This window comes from Dendropsophus ebraccatus, chromosome 5 (genome assembly GCF_027789765.1).
Source record: "Dendropsophus ebraccatus isolate aDenEbr1 chromosome 5, aDenEbr1.pat, whole genome shotgun sequence".
In the NCBI taxonomy this organism is placed as follows: Eukaryota; Metazoa; Chordata; class Amphibia; order Anura; family Hylidae; genus Dendropsophus; species Dendropsophus ebraccatus.
In genome coordinates, this window is record NC_091458.1 from 119022122 (window position 1) to 119035392 (window position 13271).

At 41.3% G+C, this 13271-nt stretch overlaps 1 protein-coding gene across 6 annotated transcripts in view; it reads right to left on the minus strand.

Annotated features, from left to right (window-relative positions):
- Positions 1-13271, minus strand: part of MSI2 (musashi RNA binding protein 2) — a 518653-nt gene that overhangs the window by 56413 nt on the left and 448969 nt on the right. The gene's annotated exons all lie outside the window — the stretch shown is intronic.

A 13271-nucleotide genomic window follows, 5' to 3' on the forward strand; every position in this document is an offset into this window, starting at 1 on the left:
GTCTGTTCCAGAATAATGAGCCACAAACTACAGAACATATTCTATTTCTGTATGGAATCATGACATAATGAGTACGGGTGTTTCTGGAATTATGGAAGCAAAACTGGATTCTAAAAAACATTGCTAGAAGATGCAAGGAGCTTTTCCAGTTATAGGCCCAAGCCTGGCAGTAAGTACACCTCTGAATTAGGAAATACTGATGCGCTACTGTAATTAGTGACTGCAGCCTGGATATACTGATGACTTCATGGGCACTTCCTGAAACACTATGGAACCGGATTTACAGACAGTAAAAAGTATAGGGTGGTGTGCACAGGGCCTTAGAGAAAGGACGCACCTGTTTGTGAATACTACTGTCAAACAGGCAAGTTATCTACTATGTATTAAAGGGATAGTTCACCCAAAAAGTTTTTCTTTCAAATCAACTGGTACCAGAAAGTTCCAGAGATTTGCAATTTACTTCTATTAAAAAAATCTTTCAGTACTTATAAGCCGCTGACACAGTGCTCTGTGCTGCCACATCGGTCCATGTCAAATCCCCATAGAAAACTTCTCCTGCTCTCCAGACTAGAAAAAACACCACTTCCTGCAGGACATACAGCTGCTGATAAGTACTGGTTGACTTGAGATTTTTTATTTTTTTTTAAATAGAAGTAAAGTACAAATCTCTAGCACTATCTGGTACGAGTTTATTTGAAAGAATTTTTTCTTCTTCTTTGTGAACTAGCTCTTTTAGTAAGCCAAATGAGACAAGACTGGTTGATAAGTACTTGGTGTCCGACTTTTTTTTTTTTATATTTTTCATTTTATTTTTATCCAAAAAGAACATAAAATTGAATTACAAACATTAATCGTAATCCCTCGATTTCCCCCTCCCCCGGGCATGGCTGGAGAAACAACAAAAAAAGAAAAAAAGAGAACCCCAACACTACATTACTTCAGATTATGGTTCCTTCCAATACTTCCACATAGACTTAAACCGTTGTCTGACTTTGTTAAAAAGTGGGGTCTTCTTAGTGGTGTTCACTAATCATACTTTGTTAAATTTGCTGCCCGCTCAATATAATGCAGTTAGTGCCATGAGCTCAATACTGCTTGTATAGCTATTCACTTTTCCCGACATCCAGAGTGGTATCACCTGTGACTGCAGTGTTAAGGCCCTATTACACAAAGCGATTATCGGCTGTATTTGGCTGATTTCCGGCCATTATGGACTATAATCACCTTGTGTAATCGAAGGCAATGATCAGTCTACATGCACAATGTCGGCTGATCATTATCTTTTAATGTCTTTAATGTAATGTTGAAAGACAAATTAGGAGCACAGCAGCGATCTGCTGCCATCACTCTGTGCAACAGACCACAGCGATCTCCTACGGGAGATCATCCGGGGAGCCCCCACCGCCACACTTACCTGCTCGCTGTCGGTGTGTGTAATAGTGCCGGCAGCAAGCAGGGAATGAGGAGCAAGCAAGTGCTGACCTGACAGGTTGGCGCTTGCTTGCTCCTGGAGGTCGCCCCGTGTAATAGGGGCTTTAGACAGCCCTGTGTTCTCCCTTAGGCCTGCGTCTGATGTCATATCTGGATGTCAGACATGCTTAAGAACCAACGCACCTACATGATGAGCTTTGTGTGAGTGTATGGCTCCTGTACATGTATACAGAAAATATATACTGAAAATTTTACCAAAAAGACATACGGTGGCAAGCTAAATGCCTAAGGTATTTACAAAAATAAATAAATCAATTAGTTAAAAAATAGCAAAAATGAAGACTATGGAAAACAGCCCTACACCTTTTGGAGGTGACTTTCCCTTAAAGCCAGTGTTTGTTCTCTGTTAAGAAGCCGCAAAACCTGACTTAAATTGACACTGTCACCCCCTTTTTGATTATGACTTCTCTACACAGGTGTAAATTTTGCAGTTTTCATACCTTATTTTATATAATATGTCATGTTGCTTGTTCCAGTAAAAAGTGATCTTTTATCATCTGCGGATTGTGCTATCTGGGCGGGGCTTCACGACCCAAGCGCCATGCCCCGCCCACAATGCCACGGTTGGCCCCGCCCATGGTGACATCATCCCTTCATAGGCCCGCCCCCATTGGTATGGGCCGACCTAGAGGGGAATGGGGCCTAGAGCTTTAGGCTGGCCTGTCCCAATGGCCACCAAGGGGCGGGGCCTATGCGCCAATGACGTCACGGGGCCAACAATGGCATTGTGGGCGGGGCTAAGTTAAGCTTCGTCCATGAAGCCCCGCCCAGATAGCACAATCCGCAGATGATAAAAGATCACTTTTTACTGTAACAAGCACCATGATGTATGATATAAAATAAGGTATGAAAACTGCTAAATTTACCCTTTACCCCTGTGTAGAGAAGAGGGTGACAGTGTCACTTTAAGGTTTAATAAGCCAAGAGTGTGGCAAAATACAAGGTCAAGTTAAAAGATGCATTCTCACAATCCTAAATAACGCACATGACAGATCCTGTAACACCACGTGGTCATGATATTTCTCAACTTTCCACCACTTTATTCTACAGTTCAAGTCTTAGAAGAAATCGCTATATTCAGAAGACAGAGAAACCTTTGTGCACCTAATTATCAGGTGTCATTGGGATGGCTCTATTTAAGGGGGGTAATTTAAGAATGAATCTGAGACAAGCATGGAAGACTATGGCACTGTACAATGGGAACACAGACTAGTTAAATGTCTACTGCATGTGAAATAAATGAGCAGGTAAGAACATGGCCATTATAACCTGATTCTCTGGAAAACAATAACCAGAATCTACACTTGAACAAAAAATTTGCCGATCGTTCAGGCCAGCAGTGCAGTTTTAGTCCCCCCTGATGGCCTGAAAATCACTCATTGCAGCGCTGGGACACAGAGAAGGGCTAGGCTATGCTGTCTGATATTCCAACAGCTCTGGGGCTTTGGTGAATGCCCAGAACTGCCTGGAGCCAGAAATCAAGGGGCATGTGAGATCGGGAGTGGGAGCTACTGCGCTTGCGGTAATATGTGCGCTCCCCAATACTGGTTGTCCCCTGCATTGAGAAAGAAAGATACTGAAACATGTTTTTTTTCCAATTTGTTTCTATTTTCTGATTCTAAATTAGTTTATATCCTTTTGAAGAGCCTTAATGATGATGTTGCCTGAATCCTGTATGCACTGCCTTGCCCCTCAGGTTCTGCACAATGCATATGGCAGTGTACACACTGGAACATGAAGTACTGCAGGCAGATTTACCTTAAACTAACTGATGACATTGTTAAATAGCTGTTAAAGCGTAACTGTCATTTCAGGGTCATTTTTCTGAAAACATTAAATATCAACAGTACAAGCGATTTTAAGAAACTCTGTAATAGGTTTTATGTACTAAAAGAGTTTCCTTCTGTACTGAAAAAGCAATCTCCCAGCCTCCCCCCTCACATCAAATGAAGCAGGATTTCTGTCTCCATTATGTGGCTATGGAGAGGGGAGGGGCTGTTAGGAGTGACTGAGCACGGAGCAGTTCTGTACAGCACAACACCCTGCAATCTTCTGTCAGTAAGTTCATAGAGAAGCACTGACCTTTCTGACACCTGAATTTAGCGTTTTAGGTGCCCAGAGAGTCTACAAACAGCTGACCTTCATGCCACCTCTTCCTGCTCCCTCATCCCCTCCCCCCTTCATAGGCTTACAATGGAGAGAGCAGAACCCGTCTTCACTGGCTTCTCTGTAATGAAGACGTGTTTGCCTGATAATGCACAGATAAGAAGTCAGGGGGGGAGGCTGGGAAATTGCTTCTTGAGTACAGGAGGAGGCTTTTTTGGCTGATGAAACCTATTACAGAGTTTCTTAAAATCGCTTATACTACTGATTTCTGCAATAAAAAAAAAAAATACATGACAGTTACTCTTTAAGTCAAGGAGACAGATGGGGGAAAATGTATCAAACCGGTGTAAAAGTATGCCAGTCTAATAAATTTTACTCCCCCCATGCGCTGCGCCAGATTTACTAAGGCTTTTAACAAATCCAGACAGCCTCAAACGGCAGCATAAATCTACGCCTGCTCCAGAGCAAGTGTTCATTGTGAGCATGATTTATACATGCAGAAGACCACACGGCCCAATGCTATGACTGAGTCATGCAAAGACCGTTACCAAACCCATGTAGCACTACTTGGCAGCTTATATTTTTAATCCAAATATGTACCTAGGAAGACACCCGGCGTATAAGACGACCCCTGATTATTTAGAAGATTTTCCTGGGTTAAAAAGTAGCCTTATACGCAGGAAAATACTGTAAATAGAATTTTTTTTCCTCATGTTAATTTTCATAAACTAATGCTGTATTGGCCTTGCTATGTGGTAGGGTATGATGATCATTAGTTATGGCAAATGATAGTTCTTGTGAGGCTGTTGGGTAGCGTTGAATGGTCTACTATGGATAGATCATGGCATGTGTTCTACGAAATACAGATTTAAAAATTTTTTTTTATATACATTTGTAAAACAATTGCATTAGCACCAAAACCAACAAGGTTAACACTATACTAAATGTATGTAGCTCTAGAAAATGGTGGCACAGACAGGATATTCCTGCAAGGCTGTCTTCTATGGATGCTTTTTTCCTTTTTAGTGTCAAGATGTAGGATTAATAGTGCTGAGAACAGGGACCAGATAACTGCCTGCTTCTGGTTATCAAAATGAGCTTTGTCGACGCTGAAAAGTTCCTGTGCTTAGGTGTTCAGTCACTGTACGGAGCGCGGTAATTGTCAGTATTGGCAACTCAATGACTACGCTGTAATTATGCTTCATTTGTCCTGTTAAGCCAGTAACAAACACACTTACATGTCCAGCTAAAACACTGGCGTTCAATATTTGTAAAAGGAATGTATTAAATTGTTGCCCCCCATACCAACTAGAACGACTACTGAAGAAACAGTCACTACAGGACAGTGCATGCACAGAGTGCAATACAAAGGACACATCCAGTCCAGCAAGCAAGGGAGTGGTATGCTATGCAGAAATGGGGGACAGTGCCGCTTCAAATGCTTTTACTAATCATAGGGCAAATCAACTACACACACAAAAGTGGATGAACAAAACAAAAAACGTGTTTTCAGAGACGGTCTCTTGAGTTGGTTTGTTTGCACAAGCAAAACATGCAGTCGGCTGGTACTAACAGGAAGCTGGACACGGAGAGAGGGTAAATAGGTATGCACAAACCTTCCCGCTGAGAGCGCTCAGAAGAGTTTTTGAGAGGAGGTGTGCAGGTCCGAGTGTAAGAGAGGCCCGAAGCAATGCCTCAAAGACACTCTCTCTCACAGCAGCCTCAACCAAGCAAGAGAGAAACAACAGAAACATAATTGCTCACGCTCACCATCCAGCTTAGAAGCTTATTGTTACTGGCTAATCAGGCCAGCAAGTAGAAAGGGCAGCACACCGGCTCCTGGCACACATGGACAATCTGCACCACTGCATGAACTCCTCAAGCCTTCTAGATGGTAGAATTTTTATGCATTCCCACAGTTAAGACTTGAACTCCTACAATACTTGAATTGTACGAAGGAGAAACCTTGCAGTTTGTGTATTATTACTGTAAACATTTACAATCCAGTGGTGGGCTATATTTGGACAAGACTACTGACATTCGTGCCTATGGATACCCCACTGCTCTTTCTACTTGCTTAGCCCCAAGGGCTGGCGTTATAGTTATGCATCAATCTACTTCAAAAAAATGTTTAGAAAATAGTAAGTAAAAAAAAAAATATATATTAATAATAAAAAAGACAGATCCTTTACAAACTAAAACACACAGGCAGTATAATAATATACACAATTTAGGTGTACATTCCTGGGACATGACAAAGAGAACAGATAGGAAGAGTAAAAATGGTAAAAACAAGCACAACTGTTATTAAAATAAAAATACATAGTTATGGTTAGTCACCAGTAACACAGAGGCCCAACCAACATGTCTCTATATTACGCACAACTAAGAATCCTTTGCAGCCTGCAAGCAGTGCCAGTTTGCAAGGAACGGATTTCTGTTTTTCTTAACTGTTTTATTTTTATTTTATTATTAAAGGATTTTTCTAGATCACTTTAATCCATAACTTCCTCTTCCAGCAGAATCTTGAAGCGTCCATGCCAGGCGCTCTATCAGTTTGCAGGAGCTTACCCACCTAGACACATGTTGATAAAAATGCAAATGGCTGAAAACCTTCAAATAATTTAAAACAAACACTGTTTTCTATTGGTCTACAACCTTCACTTCCCGGTAAGCTCTTAAAACCTGAATCTGGGGATGTTGGGAATTGTACAGTTAAACACCACAGCTACGGGAGATTCTTGGTCAGCATTGGCAGAACTGTATTCTCTCATAATTCTAACGTTGGAGGGATGAGGGGTATCGGTTAAAGTGTGCTACATTGCTAGAATAATCCTTCAAGAACTTACACAGTTAAACACTGGACAGAATACATTACATTCGGAAAGAACACACTGGTGAGCAAAAAAGCAAATTAAAAGACAAGCATAATTTCTTCTTAGAAATGTGGAGCGCCGTCCTGTCAAAGCTAATGACACCCACACTCCCATGTCTTCTCAGCACCGTGTCACTATCACCTCACTGTACTAGGTTCAAGACAAAGCTGTCAGCAATTTTAACACTAGCCTTCCGCAGATAACAGCAGGTTGACTCATGGCGTCATGTGGCAGTAAATGCTGGAGAATTTCATGTGTAGAACTGCAGTTGTCTGCTGCTAACTACTTATACCATCAACTCCTGTTCACGAGGGTATGGGCTCCCCAGATTTATACCAACATTAATACTATGAAAAGATACCAGTTCAGGCTTAAAAGGCTTATTCAAGGTTAGAAAAACATGGGTACTTAAAGGACAACTCCGGTGAAAAGCTTTTTTCCAGTATTTGAAACGCATTACAAAGTTATATTACTTTGTAATATGCTTCAATTACCTATCTGCCCCCCTTCCCTCTGTTTTCCCCCTCAATCCCCCACCAGGAAGTGAAGTCAACTCCTTCTTACCTAATGGCTGTTGACCCCAGGCTGCTTTTTGGCAGCCATTTGGTGACAATCACATCATCAAGAGGGAAACTGGTCTAAGCCCTGTTAGGCCAGCCTCCCTTTGCACATGACTCTGATTGGCTGAGCAAACTGTAAGCCATATAACAGTTCTAAAGAGTCAGTTAGACATCACAGGAGATAAAGTGCGTCATGGGAAAGCCCAAACCAGGAAGTGAAGAAAAATGAAGACACCAACTGGAGCTTCAGTTCAGGTTTTTTTTTGTTTGTTTTTTTTGTTTTATCAGCACCAGAGTTATCATTTAACTCCAGGAACAGTGCCGAATCCAAAGTATTGCTTAGCTGACTCTATGGAACTGAATGGGAATGAGCTGAGAGTCGCTCGCAACCTGTGGACAGGTAGGGCACTGTTTTGGGGAGAAAGGAGCCATGTTTTTCTACTCCCAGCCAGCCACATTAAGCTTCTTTTTTTAGTGTGGTCCTAATCTGTGTTTGATATTAATACTATTTATAAGTTATTTATTGCATGGCATTAGTCTAGTTTACAATGAGGCCTTGACGGCAAAATACTTTTCTGAGTTAATAGGATGTATTATTATTACAATTAGCTGAAACCTACTTTATTCTTTCATTGTATGAACTAGCTTTTAACATTCAGTATAGTAAGCAAAAGCAGTAGTATAATAAACCGCTTATTATGAAAAGAAAAGGTACAGATGTCTTAGGTGACACTGAATAAGACTTGATAGAAATACTAAACTGTCTCAAGAGAAAGACAATTGATAGAGTAAGATATATTACAGTCTACGTAGGCAGGATGCATGCCGATCTGTAAGATATTATTATGTACTCTTTTAGTGAAACTACAAGTGTTTGGAAGAAGATAGCAAACAGACTGCTTGCAAACACAATAATTGCATTTGCCAAAGAACAAGTGGAAGGGGCAGGGAGGAACGATGTGAAACACACAAAGAGGAGACGCGTTTGTCTTTATTATTGAGCAACCTGCTTAAGAACTGGCAAAGTTTCAGAGTCAGAATATGTATTGATGCCTTCATTATCAGAAAGGTTTTACAAGGTAAGCGGGCACTGCTGATCACCTGCAATGGAAAGAAATGACTGATGGCATTAAAGGAGAACTCCAGTGTTTGTATATACAGTATATACACATTCATAATTCTTTATTTGCTACTCTACAGCCTCTAGCCGTTGAACATTTAAAATGCAGATATAAAGAGGACCTATCAGCTTTCCTGAGATGTGTACCTAAGTAAACACTTGTACTCACCCTGAATAACGATGATCAAGAACATTTTCTTAAAGATCTATATTATCCCGCTCCTCTGTTATAGCTCCTTGAAATGTAAGGCTAAGGCTGCTTTCACACTATAACTGTGCATAGCACATATGCGTGGACAAACAGATAGCATAGGATGCCGATGTAATTATTGACTTTAATGGCCTAAAAGAGTGACAATGTAAAGGTCTTTTCCCAGACATACATATTTTGACTTGTCCTCAAAACTTGGTGTATTATGCTTTGATTTCACATCCATACATGTCCATGTCTGGGTAATGACCTGATCGTAGACACTAGCTCAGTCCCTGGTGCCATTATTTTTGGCCTGCCAGGCAATTCAGAGTTTGAATTACATCTGGCCTGCCATTGCATTAGATTATAATATGGGTGGTACAGACAGCCGCTCATTATAATCTTGTAGGCCACAGGCAGTTTTTTAACTGCAGCCTAGGAGTATATGAGCGGTGACCCAATGCCGGCAGCACGGTGACGTCATCACACACATTCTGCACTGGAGCCACAGAAAAAGGTGAGTCCAAGCTGTCCAATGGAACAACCTGTTAACCATGGACAGCCCCTGAACCCACCCTACCCCTGGATACGGCCCCCCCATACTTAAATGACATAAGTAAGCGGGCGTATTTCCACGACGGGACTGGCATCAGCAGCAGGATCGGCAGGATGGGGTAAGTATGGGTGGGGGCTGTATTGAGGGCCATCCACAGTTGACAGGTTCCCTTTAACAACTGTTCAAGGGGCTGGCTACTATATAAGAGACTATGGGGGAGGGTTGGCTACTATATGAGACTTTACAGGGGAGGGCTGGCTACTATATAAGAGACTATGGGGGAGGGCTATATACATAGCTGTTGGTAAATGCTCATTCAGCATACAGTTGACCCCCCTTATACACATACCTGCTCCACTCAGCCGACCGTGCATGTCTTTTTAATTGGGGGAGGGGATCAAGTAGTTGAAACCCCAAAAAAACACTTAATTTTATGTGAAATGAAGGTATGCCAGGAGAGCTAATGGTCTTCTCACACATTTCTTAGACCAGCCTTAGTTTTCTAGTCTTGGCTCTCTTGATTTAGATGCTCGGGGGCATATACTTTGTGGTTGTGATTTTCAGAGTCAATAACAACAAATAGTTTAGCTTATCATCACCAACCCTGAATTCATCCAATAAAATATATGCCTCAATGGTGGGGAAAGATCTGCTGGACACCACTGCTTCCACTTATCTCAAAGAACACAAGAGAATCAAAAGCTACTCTTTCATCTATGTTTTTACCTAAAAGGTCCTGTATCTTTGGGGTGGACTATGGGTAACAATATAACAAGGGAAGAGTATGTGAAGGTGTCAGGAAGCACAGATAGAAAGTGAATGAATTCAAAAGAGGCCATACAAGATTTTTTATACTAAACAGAGTTTACTGGAGTTCCCACTTACAATATCAGTCATTACAATGCCATTTTGGTATGATTTGGCAAAAGTCATTTTCTTCAGTCTTCCTTGAGTTTGTTAGCTTAAAGAGGACCTGTCACCCCCGGTGCCGGGGTGACAGGCTCTTGACCCCCCGTTAGAGCCCCCTATACTCACGTGATCCCGCCGGGTCCCGCTTCTGGAGATGGTCGGGTCACGGAGATATCGGCGCCCGAAGCCCGGCGCGCGCTCCTCAGATGAGTCCAATGCTCATAGAGAATGACAGAAGAGTCCAATGCTCATAGAGAATGACAGAAGAGTCCAGTGCTCCATCATTCTCTATGAGCGTTGGACTCATCTGAGGAGCGCGCGCCGGGCTTTGGGCGCCGATATCTCCGTGACCCGACCATCTCCAGAAGCGGGACCCGGCGGGATTAGGTGAGTATAGGGGGCTCTAACGGGGGTCGGGAGCCTGTCACCCCGGCACAGGGGGTGACAGGTTCCCTTTAAAGAGTATCCTTTTTTTTTTACTGACAGTGCACATTTAAGATTTCACTTTACAGCAGACAGGAACCCTCACTGCCGATAATCAGCCAGTGTAAAAGTGCCAGTGATCAGCCAAGAAACGAGAAATCTCTCGTTCTCATCTTTTATGTGAGTATTGAAAATCAATGGTAGTAACCCGGATTACATGTAAATGGATATGTGCAGGTGACTATCATGAGGTTAATAGGTTGCATGAATGGTACAGTGATTATTCACACACCTGCTCACACGATTGATTGAGCTTTGTAAAAGCTCTGCAAACAAACCCTGATCTCACTGATCGGCACTCGCTTGCAGTGCTGCAGTGGCCAGTGTAAAACATCCCTTTTGCTCTGTTCACTTCTGTGTCAAAGAAGCCCCAGTCACACAAAAAGCAACATGTACAGTACCATGGGCACATTGGTATATCCTGGAATAAGTCACTAAGGTCCGTCAGGAGCCGCAGGTGTTTGTTGTGTGATGTATCCAGTGCCAAATTGTGGCTTCGGTTCACAGATGTGAACAGACCATTTGTGTTCCTTATTGTTTAATCCCTTACAGATATTAAAAAACAGGTACCTTTCCTTCTTAAACCTATTTGAATATGTACCGTATATACTAAAATGCGTATGGGCCTGTCATGTGACCTCAGTTTTACTGTTGACCAAAAGTAAAAATGATTGGTCAAAGCAAGTCTACTTCCATAAACTCGTATACATCTGGAACCTACGTAGACTCTTTTATATCTAATTAAAAGTAAATAACGACGGCATTCATCCAAAAGAGTACATAATAATTTGATAAAAATTACGGTAATCTATGTTCTTTAGTGACTACTTTTGTGATCACTTTTTTAACAAAATCAAATGGAAGATGACTAATGTGCTTCTATTTCTGACTTCCACCAAAACCTGTTCAAGGAAAGTATGTACAAAAGGCATGGCCAGACAGTGCTTAAAATGACCACCAAAACTCCAATAATGTTGGCTTATTTACAAAAGCTACTAATAACATTTACAGATATGTGCATATCCTACTTATCTAGCAATCTACTCTCTTTAACCCATTCACTGCCAAGGACATAACATATCCTCATTTTAAAGAAGTGCTGTCACTTATATTAACTTTTGACAGGTCGCTCAGACATTACAAAAAAGCAAGGTCCAACACCACTATAGAATGTAGTCTGTTAGAAAGGTGGATGCACACTGTAGAGCCGGCATATATAATCTCGAGGTAGTCAAACAGCATCCAATTTTGAGCAAAAAAAAAAAAAGGTTTTATTGCGTATCAAAGTACATACAGCGAGTCGGTCTTTATCAAGCATACTTAATATGCATTTATGATCGATAAAGTACAACTCTAGTCGAAACCCTGTTGTGTGTACTCGATTATACAATAAAAATTGGATGCTGTTGGACTTCCTTGCATTTATGTCGCTCAGACATATCAAATGTTGAGATCACAGTCCTGAGACCTATTATGTAGGACCCTGTGAAGTTAGGGGAAGAGTGCAACTGCGTACTTCCCTGCCTGGCCAGCCGCCCAAGTCAACTAAGACTCCATAGACTGCATTCCATAGATTAATAATGGAGAACTGAGACCCAGCGTGATCTCAAGTTTTAAAATGTCTAAAAAATATATATTTATAATAACACGTCTATATATTGACATGTTTTAAGTCAATATACATGACAGTTTATTTTTTACCAAAGCAAGAACATATAAGCAGTTTTATACAGTATCTGCTCATAATCAACACATTTGTTTACTGACATCTGCATCTTACAGATTTCAGGGCATTTAGCTCTGGTGGATATCTGGAAAAATATGCGTGTAGAAAAAAGCATAAGTGGCATGTGTAAAACTTTCATATCATGAACTCTCTTTGTAATAGGTTTTGTGTATCTCAGGCTCTACTTACCTCACACTTTTTATCCCCAAAACAAACTATTATGCATGTATACAAAATTGCTTAAACATGCCCATTATTATGTGTTGGCTAAAATGTTCACAATACACCAAGGGGAAGATTTATTAAAGGGGTTATCCAGTGCTACAAAACATGGCCACTTTCTTTCAGAGACAACACGACTATTGTCTCCAGTTCAGGTGCAGTTTGCAATTGAGCTCCATTCACTTCAATGGAACTGAGCAGCAAAACCCCACCCAAGCTGGAGACAAGAGTGGGGCTGTCTCTGGGAGAAAGTGGCCATGTTTCTGTAGCACCTGAATAACCCCTTTAAACATGGTGTAAAGTGAAACTGGCTCAGTTGCCCCTAGCAACCAATCAGATTCCACCTTTCATTTTCCAAAGAGTCTGTGAGAAATGAAAGGTGGAATCTGATTGGTTGCTAGGGGCAACTGAGCCAGTTTCACTTTACACCATGTTTGACAAATCTCTCCCCAAGTGTCTATTTTCAGCAAATAAATGGATATGGATAAGAGTTTTATATTTTTATTATTTGTGTTTGCCAAAAGTGGCAAGATTGTCCCGGCAGTGAAAGGGCTGAACTTTGGACATCCCTTACTTGTTAGAAGGCTCCCATTAAAACAAGCACGTGTAGCACCGCACTTACAGTGTGGCCATTAAAGTCAATGGCATGTTTGTGTGATGTAGCTAAGAGCAGATGCTTTGTGTAACTGCTCTGCCCTCCACATATCCCTAGCAATGACCTACAATGTAGAACTCTGCTATGATATATAAGAAAATAAAAGGTTCTAAACGCAGCAGCCCCTTTAAGTCCCATCTGTGCATGGGTAAAATGGCTGCCATCACAGGCTTACAGTATCTCTATTTTTAGTATTCTGGGAATTTCAAGCTATATCCGTGAATGTCATTGATATCTTCTTTACATAAGGCAACATCTGTCTCATGTTTGGTGGCTCATTTCTTTTTACACTATTTCAATTTCAAGTTAAAGGATTTGTTCGTAAACGTGTGCACTACAACTACAAATGGGTTAAAGAAATAGCTTTTTATAGC